Here is a 15,115-nt window from a genome sequence, read left to right on the forward strand (position 1 = left end):
GCGATGTCATTATATTTTGGATGCGCAGAATTGGATCATTAACCCAATTCATGGCACTCATCTCGAGCACGCTACTTACGTGTTGGGAAAAATTCAAGAGGAGCACTTTGTATGCTTTGCGGCTTTGTCTGAAATTCAGACCGGTAGACCAATATACACAATAACATTAAACTTGGGCGGATTTATTAACGAAACCAATTGGAATCTTCACTCTGATTGGTCTTTACTACTCTCGTTTTTTTCGGCGAAAGTGTTGACAGACAGAAACCCGTGTAATAACTACTGTTTATAAGACAAGCGCTTTTGAGAAGCTCAGCTGGGCAAACATCGCATCTTATCCCATCGTGATGAAGTCCATAGAATCGATTGTCGTCTTACAAGTGCTGTTAGGTATTCTCACCATTGGGCAACAGATGGAAAAGGGAGACGGTAAAAAGATCATCATTATTATGACAGGAGGTCGTGTAGAAGAACCGAAACCACCTCCTCCAAAACAAGTTGAAAAACGCGTATCCAGCGTTAGGCATCGAAAGCACAAGAAAGACAGATGGCTTCAACAATGGGAAAAGAGGATGATGTTAAGTAAGAAATTAAGAAACAATTTAAGTATTATACTTAGCAGTCTATGGCAAGCCTTGCCGAATTCACTACTTTTTCTTTGTTCTCTTGGTGAGACGCTGGAAACATAGTAAAGAGCAGATTCTTAATGAAGATCTGTCGGCATGGCATTGATATTATGCGTTAATTTTTCCTTGGTGAACCTCTGTTTGTTTGTTATAAGAGGGTGTTGAAGGCAGATAATTTAAATGTCATAAATGAAAGCGATGTTGCCATCAAAGCCGACGGACCGTGGTAACATTAACAGAACAGAACGGCACGATTTGCACACATTTTACATTCATTAGTGAACAATATCCTACATGTGAATAGCTCTAGGATGATTCCAAAACGGCTCTCACAAATTTAACTGATTCACTTCTGTGAATTCGAACTTCCAAGTGATTTTATAACAAGACTACACAATTTACTGCACAGATTCTGAAATCACAGAGGTGATTACATTTTATTCAGCCAGTGAGACGGGATACTGTGAGAGAACGTACTGAACTTGTTTGCTGATAAATAAGTTTGTTGATATTTAAACAATAAAAAACGTTAAGTGAGAACTAATCAAGCTCTTAAATTGGCCCTATAATAAACAAATGAACAGATAACAACTGTTAGCCACGTTATTAGAAACGCTAACACTCAAAGTTGTTTTTTGGTTTTTAACAGCGAGACAAAATGATGGCTGAAATTTCCTCAAACCAGACGAACAGAGTCCTTGCAACTCTCCAAGACTAAAGTTACAGCATGTAAGGAGTCGGTGGCTTTGATGTCATTTTTTCTTTACCGAAATAGATACCAACATGGGAAAAAACGACTGTCGTGCATTGCGTATGAACTTGCCGGAAGATGAATTTCAATACAGAAGTGTAAATTAATTTATAAAAGTACTGACTGTCGTCAAAGCTAAGCTATTTTACTGTGCTTTGCGAAAATGTGTTACAGTTTTTAGCTTGTTGGTTGGCTGGAGCCCTCTGATCGACTCTCTAGATCTTAAGCGATTCTGTGATTATGTTGTTGCTGGACCATTGGGGTGAAAGAATTGCTCGTATGTGGTTTTTATAATGTGGCGCTCTTTTGCGATCGAATAACATTCCAGCGATTATCACCGTCTCCAGCCAATTTCAGACGGGAGAGATAGAGACAGAGGGAGAAGGTTGCAGTCAATTCATTTGTGCTTTTGGCAAGTAAGATGTAAAATAGCATGAAAAGGTATAACAGTTTTACTGTCTAAAACAAATATCTTTAAAGAATGTAAAGAATAGCTATTATAAAATAATTAGCGGCAACAAGATCAAAATGTCAAAGCTCGTATTTAGCATAGTCGAGGCTATTAAAGTCTAATTAAGTTACTCACGAGATTTGCTGGTTTTTTTCTTTGCCTCTTTTTCTGTATTTGGATACATGAAAAACGGCAAAAAACGATATTCCAGCCTTCCTTGAACTCGACTTTTCAGTCTCTCGAATAACTTTCTAACGCGACTACTAATTAAACCTTGTGAATTGACATGGATAAAGACTAAGCCATATATGTCGACTAAAAGTGATCTTTTTAAAAGTCGAATTAACCTCTCTTATAATAAAACTACTTGGCTGCACCGTTTTTCCTGCTTAACAGGAGGCAACGCTTAAACTCCTTAAAATCTCCTTTTTTATATGACCACACCACCTTTTTTCAAGTGGTTAAAATGGGCGTCAAAGCTTGTTATTATGTACAAGTTGGGTGTTCCAATAACATACCCGTAATCGGGCCAAAAAACGCCGCTAGCCGGAGAAAGAAAACTGTAGCAAGTATTTTAAGACCTACTGCTCATACAGGGAAAAGCGCAACGAGCTAATTTCAGAATAGGCACAAATTATATAAGGTTGGTGCAATCGATGACAAGATATTTCAAATATGACCTAATCACTTGAACTCCAGTCAATAAATTGATCTTGCCAATAAACCGAAAAATTGAGGACTCTTTTTTTAGTTCACGACGTCTTAGGATTCGGGCGCACCATCTGAATGCTTTGGCGCTTTGCCTATTAACTGTGGAAAATGTCAAGGTTACTTCGATAGCAGAGCGATTTTAAGGGGACATCAGTTTAAAAAAAAGCAGAACAGTAATAATAGTGGCTTGTTCATGGCAGTGAGACATGATGAGAAGATCACAGAAAAGGATTTAACCAGGACACTCGCTTGTGTCTCTGGCCGGTGATGCTTGAAGAGCACAAATTCTTTGGCACCACGCTATCTGCTAGAGTTCTAGCTGGTGTTTTTTTTTTTCCACCGATGCCACCTATGTCTGCCTACGATTTGAGCCTGGCTTCGTATTGATAAACGGAGCCCTACGACACGTGTTGGCCGGTGGTATATTCAGATTATCCGTGGAGCCCTGGAATGTCTATGGAGCATCTCGTTCGCCGAATGAGACTTCTTTGGCATTTGAGATGTCACCCGCTTCACTCTTGCTATTCGTTTCCAGTATTCGTTTTGAACTCGATGCTTGACGAAAGAGAGTGGCTTTACGTTAAATCTTTCCACTTGAGGCAAAGATGCCAAATTATACCAAGGATGTCAACACGGTGCTGCGTTGGTGAAGCTTCGTGGAAACGCAGAAGTCCAATTTCCCTGGTCTCTGCATCGTAACAGAGTTGTACGCTATAATTGTACAGTCGACTCCCGATGACTCAAACCTTCAAGGGAAAGCGAAAAAAGTTCGAGTTATCGGGAGTTTGAAGTAAATAACCAGAAGTAAGGAAATAAGCAAATGGATGGGGAAGGAATGCAATTAAGCAACAAAGTACTATACAGGGATGGACTCTGAATTTGAATTGGAGTGACAAAAAAGTAAAGACAAAGTTTTGAAATAAATTCAATGTTTCGGACTTCAGTACACGCTTTTTTTCCTGACTTGTCACGCGCTTATAACATGGTTCTAGTTATCGAGGATAAAATTGTATACGGAAATAATCGCGAAGGGAAAAAAAATTACCTCGAGTTAGCGGGAGGTTCGAGCCGTATCGAGGGTTCAAGTTGCTGGGGGTAAAATTACAGTAAATGTAAGAAGGAAATCCAGGGGAAATCGACTTTGGTTCGAGTTAGCGAGGGTTCCAGTTATCGGGAGTCAACTGCTCGCAGACAGGGCGTTTTTGCGTGAGACTTTTTCTGAATATGTGGTTGTCGACACTAAGGTTAACGAGGTTTTCAAATCGGTGGCTATGGCAGCATTTGACTTTTTACCATTCAATACAGACTGTAATCGATCGACAGAGTTAAAGGCGGTCATAATAACGCTGTGGATGATTTGAAGTTCAGGGGCACCCAACGAGAATATAGTTTCAAAACCACTTAAACGTAGCATTGCCGAACGTATTTTAGTATTTAAACGGTAGATATAGGCATATTTTTCATATTTTTATCCCCTAAAAATTTTTCTTCTGTTCGGATTTCCTAGCTGAAAGATTAAGTCTAGTGATCCGAAAATTATGGGGATCAAAACTTACCTTTTCGAAACTCAGCCAGATAAAAGGCTCCCGAAAATTCTAGGTGACCTTTTCAGGGTATCCGTTAAAAATGGGCAATTATAGCATTTTTTAGATTTTCGAAAATCCTGGGAGAGGCAGGCAAGCAAGAAATTTTAAAACAAGTGCTCCGAAAATTCCAGATCTCAAATCGTCTTCCGAACGGATATTTTCCAAAAACTGACGTTGGGTGCCTCTCGAAGTTGCTAGAGTACTTCATTCCTCTTGAGATCGACGAAGAAACAAAATTCAGTGGTGTCTGGCAGAGGTACAACGAAAGAACTGAAAGGTCTTTGAGTAGCCGGACTTACCAAATAGACTATCGTAGAACCGCGATACAGAACAAGAAGCAAATATATAGTGCAAGTTGACCTTCGTGTGACGGTAATAAAGCTTAATGACAAGATCTTTTTAAAGAAACAATAAAGGAAACAATTTCTGATACCTTTCCGTTGACCCTCTGTCTGTCTTTTTATAATACATTTAAAATTAAAGATTATGTTATTGAGCTGTAAGTGTCTGTGGTCCCATTAAGTTCTTGTGAACGTCATTGGTTTGCACGATTTGAACTCGGCTAAAGAAGTCTCTGAAGTATTACAGGCGCATGCCAAATAAATTTCAGAATTCAACTGTGAAAAATGTTTTGGAATTTGCTGACGTTAATGAATTAGCTTGAATTGCTCTGAGGCAGAAGGAAACCGATTCGAAAACTAAGCCGATTGGCAGTCGTGTTAGCTATTTTTTGAAAAAAGTGCCCTTTAGTTTTTAGAGTACCATAAATTACTCTAAAACGTATCTAGTAATATGTATTTCTCGAATTTTTTTTGAAATATTCTTCAGCAGTTTTAACCTAAACTCCTGCTACATCCCGCTACTTATATTTCAACGTATTACGGTGCATCTGTAATACGTTATTTTATTATTGAAATGTAAATAGTTTTCTAGTTTATTTTATTTCATTTTATTTTAATTCGTGTATGTATGGCGGAAGAGCCCCCGAGGGGGAGCTATGCAATAAAGTATGTATGTATGTATGTATGTATGTATGTATGTATGTATGTATGTATGTATGTATGTATGTATGTATGTATGTATGTATGTATGTATGTATGTATGTATGTATGTATGTATGTATGTATGTATGTATGTATGTATGTATGTATGTATGTATGTGTGTATGTATGTATGTGTGTATGTATGTATGTATTTGTATCGTCTTTTACTGTTGTGCACCTGGAGCCAGTTGTTCGAAGGCCGATTAGCGCTAACCCAGGGTTAAATTTTAACCCGGGTCTCTTTTTCTTTTCATAAAAAGCATTTTCTCGGACAATTTTCTCTATTCTTTTTAGAGTAGCCAATCATTAAATTGTTGACAAAAAGAATTAAGCTGAATTTGCTTTCAAGCTTTCATATCTGAATTCAAATTTCGAACTAACCCTGGGTTATCGTAACCCAGCTTTGAACAACTCGGCCCAGGGTGTGCGATGTTTTCAAATCGAAATACAAATTCGTTATGTTGGAAGTCAAAACTAAGTTGACTGTAAGTTTGAAGCCTTTGATCGGGTACAGGGCATTTGTTATCATTTCTGTCAAAGGCATCTTTCGTTTTTCCTTAATTTTAAAACGTCTCGAATCTCTGCCAGTCCTCTCTCGTTGTCTTAATAGTGAGCTGCGATAACATTTTCTATATTACGGTTCAGTCTCCGCATCAGCTTCGTTCCAAATGAACATACCCAGGAGCCTATCAAATTTTGATGGGATCCTGACATACCGTAGGTTAAAATTTGGAAGTACAAAATCAGCATTTAAGTCTTCAGTGCTAACAGTCATAAGATAACTTTCTTTAAATCATTTAGGGCTGCAAACTAAGCATTTTCTTTTGAAATTGTGGCCCGTCCAGCATTTAATAAATCCGCCTGCTCTGCCCTCTTTCTTCCCCTAGGCGTAAAGAGATGATCGAATAGAATTTTGACGAACTCTGCATCGACGATAAGTTGGAAAAATCTCAAAACATGGCGACTGTGTATATTGAGGATAAAAACGCTGCAAGGTTAATAATTAGCCACAATCTCTTACACTAAGAGAGTGTTTATTGTAAGAGAATTGTGGTCAATTATGCCTTAAAGTCACAAAGGCGTTTAAAAGCTGTGAAAAAGTGATCTAGTTTATTTAATTTTGAAACAAACTGAAAATTTACAAATCGTATGTATGATTTTGCTCCTACCACGATATCCGACCAAAAAAAAAAAAACAAAGCCAAGAAGTAAAGTGACAACGTGAGCAATGCAGAAAAGAGGAAAGGGCGCTCGTCGCAGTCCTAATCTGCATCACATATCACTTCTGCAGAACGTTGGGCTGCCCAATTCAATCGCCCAACACTTATCCTCCCTGGATCACAATGTTCGTTCGTTTGTTGATTAATTCACCTCTTCTGCTAGTTACTACGACTATCTAGTAATTAGCGGACACTCAGTTAGTTTGATTTGCACTCGTTCGTAATTGGTTTACTTTTGATAACGACTATTAATCCGACTCAGCCAATGATCAAAGATGCAAACCAGCCTTAAGGGGAAAGAGATTGTGGAACTTTAAAAGAGATACTTTATATCGTTGCTAAGACTAACATAAAAGTCTGCAATTTATCCAGAACAGCCATTTAATTTATCGCGACTTGTTTGACTACGTTTGAGACGACAATTGTCTATATTAAAAGGGAATGGTTTAAGGGATAATTGTGCAAAAGATTGGAACCTAATGTTGTTATGAGGAAGGAGATCATCAAATGGTTGGGGGAGTGACGAGGGTGGTGCTTAACTAAGAGAATGAGAAATAGTACAAATTGTAATAGTCACCACAAAGGAAGTATTCTCTACACGTGTCAGTATTTTTCGAATCCACAAGAATTTTTTAAGCAGTTTGCTCTTCCGTCCACAAGTATCCAATTAAAACAAAAATTTTGGTAAAGGCTCTCCAGTGTGGAAATTTTTAACAACGCCGGTTTCCGGTAGTCGTGTGGATGGATGAAAACGGAAATGTTTGAAAAAGATGACGATCTGATATCTGATCTCGCGTGGAATAAGGACAAAAATAATGTCTTGGCCTTTTTAGACTTGTTTCATATATCAAGTCAATTTTGTATTTTTCGGGTAAAATGTTAAGCCACGTCGAACTAGAAGGAGACATCACGTCTTTTTACACATTCAGCGCACTAAAAATCTAGAACTTGAAATGTAAAAACTGTAAAAGTATAAACTAAAAGTCTTCAGATATATTTCGCTCTTCGAGCCTCTTCAGTTAATATATTGACTGAAGAGTTTTTACAGTTTCTAGATTTTTAGTGCGTTGAATGTGTTAAAAGACGTGATGTCTCCTTCTAGTTCGCGTTATTCTAACACATACATTCCTGGCCTCGGTGTTCAGAATTGTTAAGAAATATTAAAGCTAGTTTTTTTCAGAAAACGACTTAATCAGGAGAGTTTCTTTTACAGCCAGCTGTTTCAAAGGAGAAGCGTTATAGGCTGTGTTAGCCTATTTGCCATCTTTTTCAAAAACTAACACTTATCTTCGCATCAATGGAATTAAAAAATAATGGTCCAGTTTTGTTGCTAAGTCCATATTTAATCACTGAAACTGTGTGCTGTCGTCTATTGCAATGGATGGCAAGGAAGGACATGGACTGAAAGGGTTGGACCAACTTTTTCAATTTTTACTGAATGCTATGCCTGCAAACGTACCCAAAAAATTATTATGGTTGAGGCTACTCATATCTCTAAAGGGGCATTTTTTGCATGGGTAAGTCAATTACTAGTGCAATGGCTTCATCGCCAAATTGACGTAAAACAGCAATATCCTCGGCACATAGCCCCTTAAATGATTCAGCAGAGGTCCACACGGTTAGAAAGACCTCGAAGGCTGTGTTAAACCATATCGTAAATTAAGTGCTTGGCGAAGACATCTGTTGTTGATCAAACATTAATTTCAAAAGGAAAGAAGACGTGGGTGATTCAAGGCCAATCGGTATAATAGTCCTTTATCATGAGAATTTGATATGTTTGCCCGGACGGAAAAGATTCTAAAACGATACGTGGGAACGAAACGCTTTTTGAAAACGGAAAAAAGAATCTCGCATTTTTAAATACGAATACGTGTGGACGGTTTTTTGTCTCTTACGGGGGTTAAACTATAGCCAAGAACAAATTGCACGAAAACGTGCGTCTCTTCACATGGGTCATTCAAGCGGCGCTTGATCTCGTTTCTTAAATTCCATGATTATACTCGTATACTGCAAACAAACCCTTGCACGCCAAATCTACCCTAAGGTATGTCCGACAAATATTATTGTCTAAGAGGTCTCCTTATGGATGGTTAACCAAGATAACAAGGCAATATTGTTAATGTGGTAGCGTACGTGCACGAAATTATAAACGCTAACTTATTATTCGCCTTGCTGTAGTTCTAAAAATTCTCTAACCATGTCATGAAATATCCTGAATCTTTTTGGACTCCAAATATAGGCCGTTGTGATGCTGAAATTGCGTTCTTTTAACGGATCCGCATGTGCAGTTAGAAAGTTAGTTGGTTAATCTGACTGGAGTGTTTATTTACGAAGTAAATAATTGAGAGAGGGGATCTCAGTCAGCCGTGCTCTATACATCAAGAGGCCTTAACACCCTTTTTTCTAGATGGAGCTGAAGTGTTTATATACCAAGGGAATGGGTGAAGCGAGATTATTAGTGAGCTCTACTTATTCCAAGAGGCCCAAACTTTCTTGCTTTCTTTTCAGTGGAGGGGCTTAAAAGAGTTAGTTGGGCATATATGTTGTTAATACAAAATTAAAGCTTTCAACAAATTAACTTTTACTTCTGAAGCTTGTTCCTCCATTATTAAATTACATGTCCAATATTTACAAAACTTCACAGAGTTCCGAATACGGTCTCTCAATTGAACGTGTACGTATGAATTCTTCATAAATTATGGCTGCTCAAATATATTAATCCATTTGTATCAGGCGAAGGGCTTTGTTATGTAATAAATAGCTCTGTGAGAAAAATGTCTGATAAATTATTTGCGGCCCAGTCCTCCGTCAGTCGCCTCGATCGTTCTTGTTCAGCTTCTCGCAATATTTTCAGCTTACTCTCTAATTGATCGTCACCGGACATCATCGAGCCGCTCCAGGTATTCTCCCATTTCCAGGGGTCTGCAAAAATAAGAAGAAGCTAGGTCAGGGAAACTTGATTCAGAATTTATTTTTGGTGAAACTATACAAAAGCGCTCAAGACCGCTAAATCGTTACTCTAACATCGAAAACGTGCGATAAAATCATTTTTATCGCCTCATCACTTCACATTTTACGAGCTTGCCACAGAGTGATCGGTTGTTTTTTTTGCATCATACTGTAATCAATTTTTTAAGAAAAATCTGGAAAATAAATGAAAGCGCAACCAAATAACATTTTTGAGGAAAATCCAGAGCCACAGGCATTTCTGCCTTTGTCAAAAGAAAATTCAAGAATTGAAAGGAATATTAAATTAATTATTTTAAGATTTACTTAAAAGGGAAAATATTTCATTCATGACCAGCGCATTATTTCGCGGTGGGGGTTCCAAATTTTACTATAAACAACCAGAAATTAATAATAGAAACCTGCACGATTTTCATGTGTCAAACTATTATAATATTAATTAACTGGCTGTCAAACCGTCTTCTGATAAGGTATAAGTAATATTTGTCAATTACTGGTTAAGTGTGTTATTAATTGCTTCAGCGTAATAATGTGTTATATTTAACATTCTGCTCCGGTAGAATGAAAACGTTAGGACATGTTGTTAGCGTTGAAGTGCGGAAGAGCTTGTCAATCATCATTTTTCGAATTTCAGTTGCAGTTTTAAACTTGTCCCAAATTTACTTCTTCTTCTTTTACGATGCGATTATGGAACTAGAACATCCCTCCCTGCTAGCAGAGGCCTCTCACGACGAGAGCTGACAATTTCTTGGTGTATATATATGGCATTATGTGCAAGTTGGTAAATGCACTATTAAGATCGCGAGAAATTAACTGCTAATAATTGTTGTGGAGGACAGTTTCTTGACTCACCTTTGAAGCTGTCCGGTTCGACTTCTGTTTGTTGACCCACTCCCTAAGGTTCTTCAGCCTGTTTTCCACCTCCGTTTCCTTGTTAATCAGCTTCTTGAGTCTTCTTTGTAGTTTTCTTTCCTTCAACTTTTCTTTTCTTAACTGATCCCGTTTTGCAGTTATTGAGATAACAAATCCTTCACTTGTTTCGTAAATCGAGGCTAGGACTAGCAATATGCATGAGGATACCAACACAACTGTACTTGTTTTCATGATTTCTGTCTTCTCAGACTACTCAGTCAGCTCGGTCTCTATTCCACTCAATGGTGCTTCTAAATGACTGAAGATGTCACGCTGCGGCCTTTTATAGCAATAACATGCATAGTAACTATTTCATCACCATATAAGTATGCAACCAATCACATGCGCCTCATTCTCATGATTGGCAAAATAACCAGAATATTACATGATAACGCAAATCGTTTGGTCGCCTTGGAGACTGTTATGCAAACAATGTCGAATATTTTGTTTTCGCTGCAGGGTATTGTTGATGGTCTTCCTGAGAAGCCAAAGAATCAATTGTCCAATATGTAAACATTGATATCGAGACCAGCTAAACAGACGCAGCGTACATTTTATCAATCTATTGGTTAGAGCGCATTACAATTACTCGCATATCATGATTTATCAAAACGGATTAAACAAAGCTGCAAACAAGTTACACTAATGAATCACTAATCTTAGCAGATGACATAGACCTAAGTCGTTCTAAAAATCTAAAGAGGAAATCAGAATAAATTGTCAATCAGGGCGGAGCATTTTTGAGGGATATTCACTGGGTCGAAACGAACATCTGCGAGCGTTTCGCTGTGCACGATGATAAAGCATAAATTAACCTGTTCACCTCCAAGAATGTCAAAAATTACGTTTGTAGTATGGCACAAGCTAGTTGTGGTTCCGCAAAATATTTAATACAAACAGCATCTAAGAGCAGGATGTGAACTCCAAGGAACTCTTTAAGACGTAAAGTTGTTAAGATTAAGAGTGGAGGTGGCTATGGGCGGCAACTTTCCGCCAGAAAAACTATTTAGCACCTGTTCGAGTTATTTCTGCGGCATCTAAGATCATTCGAGGACGCTTAAGAGATATCTAATGGCAATTTATGGAAAAAACGTCATCTAGGCCCAGTTATAACGGAAAGAATAGAAAACCAGAGTTAGAGGACTAGCATAAAATTTTGATTCTGGTTTGGTCATGCGTCAGTGTTATTCTTGTTACGGTCTATACTCGGCCCAATTACACATTCATCATTTCTGTTATATCAACACTGAGATCAAATGTGTACAATTCTCTGTAGCATAAATGCCAAAGATCGATTGACTAACATTTGCTTATGGAAAATTTGTACTTTGCACCGCTGAGACGCATGGACAAAGAATGGGAAGAGGTTCACAATAAAAGAAAGTTGCCGGTAATAAGCATCAATCTATATACCAAAAAAAAAAAATGGGAATTTCGGAAGTGAAGCAAGTAAAACTACTTGCCAAACTTTTATTCAAATTATTCGATGACAGTTATGAGTTTCACCTTCCACAACTCTTCAAGAGGATGTTATTGAGTACTCTATGTTGTAATAACTTAAACTTATCTTTAACCAGAAATAGTTCTCTTCGCTTCTATTTTGTCTCTCTTATTTTTTCCTTTTGCTAAATATCAGGTTTTTAAACAAAAATAATGCTCCAAACTATTTTTTGTTTGTATTTTAATCATATTTACACTGACATTAACAGCTTATGCACTTGCATTAGAGTTCTTTTTTTCGCTTTTATTTTGTTTATCTTTCTTTTTTTCTGCTTTGTTAAATATCAGGGTTTTTAAAATAATGTTATAAACGTAGGTACATACTTTTTTCACCAATGCAGGTGAAAACATAGTGACAGCTCAGTAATCAATGAGCTGATGTGCAGGCAACTCATGCTATATACAGAAAAAGAAAGTTGAAATCCCCAGTTAACGTGGACTATCTTGTACGGACAAATGATTAGTTGTTTTAAGTATTCATATAATTCAGATTTCTAATTAAACTGTAATGTCTCCTCACGCCATGTTATCCCTTAATTCATTGCTACTGAAAGGAAAGGCTCGACTCTAGCTTGTGAGGTGCTGATACTTGTCCGAGGTGAAACGAATACACGACGAATGTTTGATATATTTGTCTTCTGTTATTATCTGATCTCCGGCCCACGGGCTTCAGTATTGTGAAAAAGACGAAAGCGTTTAGCTGTTTGAAACTGATTTATTGATACCCTTTTACTTATTGTCAATATTTGGAATTTAAACAAACGAAACAGAGCTCAGTTTACACCACTAATTCACTCTAAAAGTAGTGCCGTGCATTATTTTCATTTAGAAGCGATGTTTGTACTTAACAGTCAAGGGCCAACTGTAGAATGCTACGAATTGGAGGGATTGTTCTGGTGCAAAGCAAAATGTAACTTTTCCTTTAAAAATATTTCCTCTCAATCGAAGGTTTTTTTAAATATTGCGGCCAAAAACGCAATGACGTCTTTGAAGCTTTCATTACGTTGATTAAGCGTCATCCTTCGTTTGGAAATTATACCAACGCTACGGAGTGCGCTAATTATTACTTTAAATTAAAGTTAACAAAGTAAAACCTGTTTTAGACTGACACTCACGCGACCTTCGCTGGCCGGAACGGTGTCTATTTAATAGAGGTATTAGAGGTAATAGAGGTTTGTTTTACTTAAAATGTGACATACTGAGCTACTCGTCCGCTTTATACGGAGTGGTTCAATATGGGGGTCGCCTAAATACAGAAAAAAATTACCAACGCACCGAAGATTAAGATACAACAAATTTTGCATTTGTTTGCTTCAAACATAACTTAAACTTCCAAAAATATCAATGATATATTGAACATCATCGACATGACCAAGCGATATTCTTTAATTTCTAACCCGCTGAAAAATTACATTTTGTTCGTCAAACATTCGCATTTCCGTCATTTTAATAACAACCATGTTGATAAAATCAAAGTCGTAATAGCTAATGTGTAAGGCACAACCTACCGGATGTTGAACTTAGACTTCCTTTCTTTGCAATTATGTACGTTAGAAAAAGTAAAGGACAATAGGTTGATATTGATTTGAGTATCCGCCCAGGGGCTAGACGCAGTCAGTGATATGTCTAATCCTTTGAATTTCCCTTCCTCTTAAACAAAATGAATGTTGTGCTTCAGCAAATAGCAGTTTATTAAAGACTTTTTCTTTAACCAGTCAAAGTCACAGAGCAATACTTTGAAGCCAGTAAATCTGTACCCTTCTATATTTAGTAAATACTTACAGAGTGTTGGTTACACTTGAGTTGCTACGTCAAAAGCATCTTTTTTAGCTCTGATGCAATGACCGTCTGATGAAATGAACTGGGCTATAGTCTCATGTTTTTATTGAGATGGAAACACCATCTTGCGAAAAAAAAAACATGATTAGATCCTTCTACGGCCAGTAAGTTCTTATGAAATGCAAGGAAATTGCATTGCGATAAAGCACAGAGAATTCGATGTGATTAGCTGATCGGAGTATAAAGCAAACATTGCATAATAATTAATAATTTCGGAAGGTTGGCTTTTCTTAACCACATAACCTGACAACAGTAAACAGAATAATCATCGAATAGAATACTCCGAAGCCACTGGAATGTGAAACTTTCCCGTCGGTGAGTAGGCGTGTACATGCTTATACAGAAGTCCGAATTTACTCGTGAGTTTTAGATTGCTCTTAATACTGTGGTGAGAGCTAACGCCCCCTTCAAAATTCCTTCGCTATTGAACACTTTCTTAGGTAAGAGTCTTTTAAAAATAACCGAAGAGATTTTATAAAAAGAAACAACGGGTACTCTAGTCTGTTCTCTGTGAATTACTGGGCCACGTTATAAATCGAAAGATTTTAAAAATTTGATGATTTTTCTTTTTTCTCGTATGACCTATTTTCAAACAATGTTCTAACGGAAAAAGAAATTGTCTCTTATTAATTCAACAGCGTAAACAGAAAGCCCACAATTTTTTATCAACAAATAGTAAACCGTGGGAAATTGCCAGAAATTCTCTCTTTCCTTCAATGTCCGCGTGTCTGATGAACGAGATATTGCCGCATCAGAATTGCTGCCAGTGGGCTGGTGTCTCCAACAACAAGACTTGAGCAACTACTTGTACAATATTCTATTTATTAATTTGTCGTGGTATCGATCTAGGTACTCGCTGCAGAGAGCGAAGAGCAATACAAGCATGGTAAATTAGTAGAATAGCAGTATTAGCTGCCTTTTACAGCTAAAGTAGCTGTATCACGAGAATTTTCCTAAGGGTTTTGTGTAACCTACTCTAGAACTTGTCAGTACCCAAAAGAGAGACATCAAAAGACTCAACTGATTCTGCAAGGAATGGGCAGGACATTTTTTCCTCCTGTCTGTTGAAAGAGTTTTCCACTTCTTTCTTATCTGTCCATCGCGCTTTTTTGTATTTTAATAAAGCACTTTTCAGCAAAACTTGCGAGTGGCCATACTTTCGAATTTCCATTGACAACACTTCTGTTAAACATACCAATTTCGTGATACATCAAAGATTCATTAGCTCTTAGGCTTGAAGAAACATAACAACAGAAACGCATAATATATTCCTAAACTGTCTTCAAGATGAAATCTTTTGTTTCATTCCCCCAAGGTTCGGAGCCAAGAATGCCTACATGTTGATATCCAAATTTGTCTATTTTCAGGTAGTACTAACAGTGCCTTCAAAAAGGTTAGAGCTCGGCCTCTACCATTTTGATAGCAGGCTCTCGTAATGTTCTTTTGTAACTTAGACTTCTTGGTCTTACTACTGAACTAAAATAACTACGAAAAAAATATATAAGAAAC

At 37.4% G+C, this 15,115-nt stretch overlaps 2 long non-coding RNA genes across 2 annotated transcripts; one reads left to right on the forward strand and one right to left on the reverse strand.

Annotated features, from left to right (window-relative positions):
• Positions 1-265: 265 nt before the first annotated feature.
• Positions 266-1,958, forward strand: LOC140935014 (uncharacterized). Its single transcript, XR_012165156.1, has 2 exons — positions 266-582; positions 1,276-1,958. It is a non-coding gene; the product is annotated as an uncharacterized lncRNA (long non-coding RNA).
• Positions 1,959-8,952: 6,994 nt separating this feature from the next.
• Positions 8,953-10,883, reverse strand: LOC140935015 (uncharacterized). Its single transcript, XR_012165157.1, has 2 exons — positions 10,208-10,883; positions 8,953-9,310 (listed from the first exon to the last, which is right to left on the reverse strand). It is a non-coding gene; the product is annotated as an uncharacterized lncRNA (long non-coding RNA).
• Positions 10,884-15,115: the final 4,232 nt, after the last annotated feature.

This window comes from Porites lutea, chromosome 4 (assembly GCF_958299795.1).
Source record: "Porites lutea chromosome 4, jaPorLute2.1, whole genome shotgun sequence".
In the NCBI taxonomy this organism is placed as follows: domain Eukaryota; kingdom Metazoa; phylum Cnidaria; class Anthozoa; order Scleractinia; family Poritidae; genus Porites; species Porites lutea.